This window comes from Rosa rugosa, chromosome 7, assembly GCF_958449725.1.
Source record: "Rosa rugosa chromosome 7, drRosRugo1.1, whole genome shotgun sequence".
Taxonomy (NCBI): Eukaryota; Viridiplantae; Streptophyta; class Magnoliopsida; order Rosales; family Rosaceae; genus Rosa; species Rosa rugosa.
Genome location: NC_084826.1, coordinates 18,592,506 through 18,599,720, shown reverse-complemented (window position 1 = coordinate 18,599,720; position 7,215 = coordinate 18,592,506). Strand labels below are relative to the sequence as shown.

The 7,215-nt window shown below is 35.3% G+C and overlaps 1 long non-coding RNA gene across 1 annotated transcript; it reads right to left on the bottom strand.

Moving 5' to 3' along the window:
* Positions 1-2,032: 2,032 nt before the first annotated feature.
* Positions 2,033-5,042, bottom strand: LOC133720035 (uncharacterized). The gene is made up of 3 exons (XR_009851640.1): positions 4,312-5,042; positions 3,099-4,062; positions 2,033-2,240 (listed from the first exon to the last, which is right to left on the bottom strand). It is a non-coding gene; the product is annotated as an uncharacterized LOC133720035 (long non-coding RNA).
* Positions 5,043-7,215: the final 2,173 nt, after the last annotated feature.

Here is a 7,215-nt window from a genome sequence, read left to right as displayed (position 1 = left end):
AAGGCCTTCCACTCAAAAAAAACTCTTGCACTCTTCATAAGAAATGATCCTTGGGCTGTCTAGAATGGATCTGGAAAGTTTCAGCACATTTCGATTTCATTTGGTTAGTCTGCCACCCCTCCTTCCTTGTCTAGCTCGGTTTTTCCTAGCCGAAGTAGGAAAATATGCTAAAGTTGACTTGTCATACTTCCATAGTAGGCTTTATTTAGCCTCTAAATATATATTTCGAGCTTGTCGACAATATATAGCTTGAGCCACTGACATTGGCTCAATTTCTCCAAGACACGCCTTGTCAGGCCAAAATGTTCATTTTGGGTCCAAACAGGAAATTTGAAGAAAAATATGGAAATTTTAAGTGAAACTTTTGGATATGTTTGTTTTATCAGTTGTCTACTATATATGAAAAGAAAACCTTGAATAAACATTGTTATATAGTAATTTGTTATAATTTAACATAAAATGGTAAATGCTAAATCGCCGACTACTCTGAAATTTTTTGAAATAAACGTCTAATTTTTTTTTGATGGCTGGAAACTCAATGGGAGGCTAGGCCATCACGCCTTATATACATTCTTTATACATATCATACATTACATCTTGAATTACATGAGTAACTTAGAACCACGTAGAAGACCTATGAGGTACAAAATCTTCACTATCTTCATCATCTCTATGTGTAGAGTCTTGAGTGTATTGTGAAGAATAGTCATTAAATGATACCTCCCCTCTGTAGTTTTGCATGTATTGACTTACATGCCAACCATATGGGTCCGGGGGGATTGGCTGCGGGTTTTGGTGCTAGTAGTTATAGTAGGGATCATGCATTGCTCGACTTTGGCCATAACCATAATCATTTGAAGATTGTCCTTCAGATTGTGTCCATGAGTTGTCACTTGATTGAACTTTGAAGGAAGAGTGGTGGACAGAGTGGTGGACGTGCATGGCAGAATGGTAGGTCAAAGTTGACCTTGCAAGAATGAGGGTTGGCGTGAGAAAGTTTCTCTGAGAAACTGAGTATGTTTCGGAAATATCCATAATTTCGGCGATATATCGAATATATCGGGAAATTTCCAAAATTTCGGTCGAAATATGCTTGGTATGTTACGGATATATCGACCCCTTAAAAAACCGAAATTTTCGACGAAATTTCGCTGAAAGTTTCGATTTTTCAGTCCTTGCTTATTCCCTTTCCCTACTTGACTCTCTCTGTCTCCCTCAATTTCAGTTGACCGGCCCATAAATCGACTTCATTTTTAACGCAGAGCTTGGGAAACTTTGCCCTTTCAATTGGCGCTGGCGAAGAAGCTCAGTTCAACTACTCTGACGAGTGACGACCACCTAGTGTTTCGGCGAGTGCAATGACCTTCATTCGGATTTAGTTTGATCTGTTGAAAATAGCTTCGGAGGATGTGATCTTGTTTAAAATGTGATCTTAATGGAAGGGTCCCAAAGCAGTAGTAGAGCTAACTTTCTTCTCATCTCTGTCTCAAAGCAGTAGCAGAGCTAACCTTCATCTCATATCCATCTCGAAGCAGTTGTAGCTAACCTCGATCTTCAAGCAATAGTTAAAACTTGTCATTTCTTCTCCAAGTCTAAAGGCATTAGCAGAGATAACCTTCATCTCATCTCCATCTTGAAGCAGTAGTCACTACAAGAAAAAAGGCTTTTTGCAAGGAATTTTTTCCTTGTAAAAAGATGGAAATTCGTTGCATTAACCCAAATACAAGGAAAATTCCTTACATTTGAGTCCTTGCAAAGAGGCCCTTGCAAAAGAGCAAATACAACAACTTGAAAATTCCTTGCATTTGAGCTTGCAAATGCAAGGAATTATTAATCTCAAATGCAAAGAATTTAGCACCTGAGGTTAACTATGGTTAACCAATATACAAGGACAATTCCTTGCATATCATTCCTTGCATTTAGTAGATGCAAGGCCCTTTTTAGCAATTAACATGCTATTTAAAGTTTAATTACATTTAATTTATCATTAATTACTTACCAAATCTAGTAAAAAAAAATTTGAGGCTTTGAGTAAATGAATTACGTTTTATTATAAATTAGAGTAATAATTACATATGGAAAATTCCCGAAGCAGTAATAACTCAAACGTTCACAAAGATATATGTCAAAGACTTTGAGATAATCTCAAAGCTTCTTATTTACAAGTTTACAACCACATAACACTTCTAGCTGAAGCAGTGCTAATTTAATGGTGAACAAAAGGATGTCCGACATAGAGCCTACAAAGACAAGCAATGACAAGCATTAGAAAGAAGTATACATGATAACAACCTCACAGAAAACAAGTTCCTATTTGTATCATAGAAAAATCAGAAACCCAAACCTATTTTGGGTTTGGCATAGACTTGGTTAATATTAGAAACAGTATACATGATAACAGGCTAACAGAAAACCAAAGTTGATATATTCTAACCAACAAAGTGCATATGCAGCAGTATAGAATTAAAGCTATAGTTCTAACTTCATGACAATCAGCCATAAAAATAAGTGTAAGAAAACTTCTCCAGAATACTCATTTTCGACATATCAAGTTATAGTTAGGCAAGAGCTTAACTGTACACGACTCAGTACTCAAAAAGGAAAGTGAGGAGCTATTCTTGACAAGGAATCGTTAGGACAAATACAAAACTCATAAAAACAAGTTTCTTAAACTAGAAAAGAAAGATTAGTTGTTTGAGAGGTCAACTTCCAAAAAATGTTGAAAGAGAAAAACAGGAATGGAAGATTGAATATATTCTTCGAGTACAGGGGAATGGTTGATTGTCATTTGCGCTAGAACATGTTTGGCACAATAGAATCATTACTTTGCCAAATCGAGGTCAAGGGATTAATAGAGAATCATTCTTTACTTACATTCTGATGGCACACTGGAACATCATTAAAACATAACTTACTGCTTAACTACAATTAACTCAATCAAAAGTAGGCTCGGCCACAAAACATACATTTTTCACAAGTCACAGAATGCACTTATGTTAAACTTGGACTAAGCTATGATAACATTTTTTAATGAGAGCACTCTGGTTATACAACAAAATATTGAAGATTTAGAAACTTGGTAAAGGAAAAGAGAATACCTGAAAATAACATCAAGAAATAAGGGGAATCTGGGTCCAAGTTGCCTAATGCAGATGCTTCACTCACAGAGCTATAGCTTACTGCAGTGAACACAAATTTGCCTCAAAACTTATCCTGCATGCATCATAATCTAGTTAAAATTTGCATGTACCATAGCTGAGTGAAAATCTGATACAAACAAAAAAGGCTATACTCTTTAAAATATATGAATTCAAGCATGTTGAAATCTATGACAAGGCACTCACACACCAGATGTACATATATCCTTTCAGTGAGTAGAAACTAGAAAGATAAAAATAGTAAGAAATAGACATGTATATAAAGAACAAAAGCTATATAAGATTAGATCTAATGGAGAGAGAAGGCAGAGGAGATAAAGAATCAGTAACAGTTAAAGAAAAAAAAAAGAGGTATCTAGCTAGGGTACATATCTATGTAGAGAGCTTCATCAGCTTGACAACTCCATTGACTTTCTTAGTGCTAGCCCACTCTTACTGGTTACATGTAAGGATGAGAATTTTGGTATTACGTACTGGATTACTAGTATTGCCTTACCATATAATCCAACAAGCACATAATAGCATCACCTGGGGTCAGTTCACTTGTCCATCATGCAAAGGCACTGAAAATAACAAGTAGGAAGAGAAGATATTCAAAGCTCATAATGAAGGTAACAAGCTCAAAGCCAGTTTGGACTAAGAGTCAGTGCATGTACTAATATACGCTGTGTATGTTTATCTAATGTGTCCTTGAGCAAAGTTAATGTGTGCGATCATTAAAGTGAAAGAAGATACAACAAATTATAGCTTTAAGTGAAAGAGGAGCATTCTTAAGAACATTGAAAATTTGATAAATAACTTTGTTTTGTTCTTTCAGAGGATCTAATGCAATAAAACGGTCCACGAACTTTGTACTCTTGGAAACAAACTCTCCTCTGCTCATCAATTACCAGTATGCTAGGCCCTGCACCAGACCAAATATGAAAGCATTAGCATTTGTGAGCTTCATCAACTTACAGTGTACTAACAAATATCTATTGCTACACCATAGTGATATCATAACATCAATTCCATATTATATTTTTCCAGCTAATAGGCAACAAGCTCAAATCTTAGTGTTTATTACAACTCATATGAAAGTATTCTTAATGTGTAACGAACAGTATAGAAAATGACAAAACCAGCAAAGAAAAAATAGAAGAAACAAATGTACCTCTAAGACCCAAACACAAATGCAACAAACGGGCAAACCTGCAAATATAGCCAAAGCAAAGACCTCTGCAACCTACAGATTAGCTCTGAGCCTACTACCCATAGAATCTCTTGACAGAATCACAATTAAAAACCAAAAAATAGACTATAGGTAAACCAAAAGGCAGAAAATACCAAACTAGCGACAAGAAATCAATGAGAAGCAGAAAAGGTCCGATAATACGTATCCAAAACGGCAAAGTAGAGTAACCAGAATGAGATGGCTAGTCATGCACAGCTCGGTGATCTGGAAACCCATATTTATCTTTGGTAATCTGTCATGAGCCGATGATTAACTCAGCCTCATAGAACTAACCCAATCCTTATCAAAAAACAGAGAAGACAAAGGATTAAAGAATCAAGAGAGAGCATGTGAGATTGAAGGAGGTGTTTGGGGCTGCGGTGTTAGGGTTTATGATTTGGGTATTAGGAATTTGGGTACAGATTGGATTTCAAAGGAAGCGAAACAGGATTTGAGAAGCTGAGAGAGAAGGATGACGGGACGGATGGCGGAGGACTGATTCAGATTTTGGTTATTTGGTGTTTACTGTTTGGTGTGTTCTTCGGTCTGGATTTTTGAGAGTGAGCGGATCTAAGGAGAGATGGGGAAATGAGTGAGTGAGAGAGAGAGAGAGAGAGAGAGAGAGAGAGTAAAAAGGAAAACAACCAAGCAAATAATGTGAGCGCCAAAGATCCCGCTCGGTCGATGCAAGGAAATTAAAAGTTTATACAACGATTTTATATTTTTTCTCAGTTTGACTAACCTAATGCAAGGACTTTCTGTATTCCTTACGTATCCTTCGAACCAAAAGCAAAGACTTGTACAATTCGTTATATAATCCAACTAAATGCAACGAATTGCCAAGTCCTTACAGATCACTTTGTTGTATTAGCCCATATTTCTTGTAGTGAGTAGTCTTCATCTCATCTCTATTTTGATTTCTGTTTAATGCTTGGCATTTGGACCAGAGACTCTGCTTCACAATCTCGCCACAAGCTCGAAGCTGTATCCAACGGTGTCAGAGCTGCTGCGCTCCATCCACGCCTTGAGGCGACCCCACGGCTTCCACGTTCCGTCATTGGGCCTGAGAATCAGCCACGAACCGGGGTTTGATAGGCTCTCACACTGCGAGCTGGGATAGGCCACGAACGACGTAACCATCACTCTGGGGATGAGTTTGTTCATGTTCTGAGCTACACCTTCATGTTCTGATTCGATCCTAGCTATCAGTTGTTGTGTTGAATTTGGGATTGAGATTCAATTGATTAGTTTGATTTGGGGGAATGGGTGTTCCTCGTGTAAATTACTCCTGATAAAAGTAATTAATTAAATATGTTCATCGGAAGCTAACCATTTTCATATATGTGAATTACTCAGTATAGTGTTCTTACATATGATTATGTAGTTTTTGACAAGGTTTTAAATTTCTCCGAAACTGCCGAAATTTCCGTCGAAATTTTCGTAATTTTGAAGTACCGAAACGAAATTCATATGCTATATCATTTCCGTCAGAAGTTTCCCGAAATTTTCCGAAATTTTCCGTACATTTCCACGAAATTCTTAATTTCCGAAATATCTACAGACACAATATATATTTAAAAATTCACACCGAAATTTTGTCCGAAATTTCTCTAAAATTTCTGTTAAATTTTTATGTCACCTACAATGAATTTTTACTTCATACTTTTATAGAGAAAATATGAAATTTTGATTTTTTTTTTTTTTTTTTTTTTTTTTTTTTTGCAATCAAGTTGAATGTAACAAAAAACCTTTTTGTTTTTATTTGCTACAAAGTTGAATGCTCCAACCAAAACATGATTTCCCTTTTGCTTCGTCTCAAATATTGTATGCTTCATACACTGTAACATCATATTAGGTAATTCCACAATATCCGATATATAGATTGCATGTGAAAAGGGAACAACACGTACACATACAATAACTATGTGATGAAGTACGAAAATCATTTCCAAAATTCATGTACTTGGGAGCAGTATTGTATGATACTAAATGAAAGCAGTTCAACCAGCTAAATCGAACCACATCATAGTAGCTTTTATATTCCTTTTGTTGTACTTATTCATTTTCATTCACGGGGTTTTGGTTTTACGTGCCCCGCTCCACCCCCTTGTAATTTTCTAATTATTAAAAAAGTAAATCATATTTACATTATCAATACACATAGATAAAAACACTAGTTTATTAGCAACCTACTACAGTACTAGTTAATTACTCATCCATATAAAATATCATAATTCTATCATAAATGTATAATTTTAGAGATGTTACATTGTAAATAGGTTTATTATAGGTTAGTTTAGTCTATGTAAAAGTTTCATTCAAAAATATCATTCTATAAATGCAATTAATTTAGTTTCTTTATTTTTAACCAAAATTTCCACCGAAATCGAAACTTTCTCCGAAATTTCTTTAAATTTGAAGTACCGAAATCGAAACCGAAACCGAAATTTGAAACCTTGGTTTTTGATGATATATATGATTATGTAGTTACTAGACATCAATGAGTTTGATGTCTTGATGATTCAAATTTGGAGGAAGAAGGAAAAAAGAAAATAACTTTTAAGGGTAAATCAGTCTTTTTGCTCTCATTTAGTGCCTCATGTGCGTTACACGTGGTCAAGTTAACAACTTTGTGATGAAAATTGGCCGCAGGTATGAGTTTAGGTATCATATTGATAATATTGTAAGTTTTAAGTTATAATTGAAAGTCCTCTAAGTGTCCAGAAACTGTTGGTATCACATTAATAACATTGTAAGTTGAGGTATCATATTGAAAGTCCGCCAAGTGTCTAGACACTATTGGTGAAAAAAACCAAAAATAATAATTAATATTTAGTTATTCTT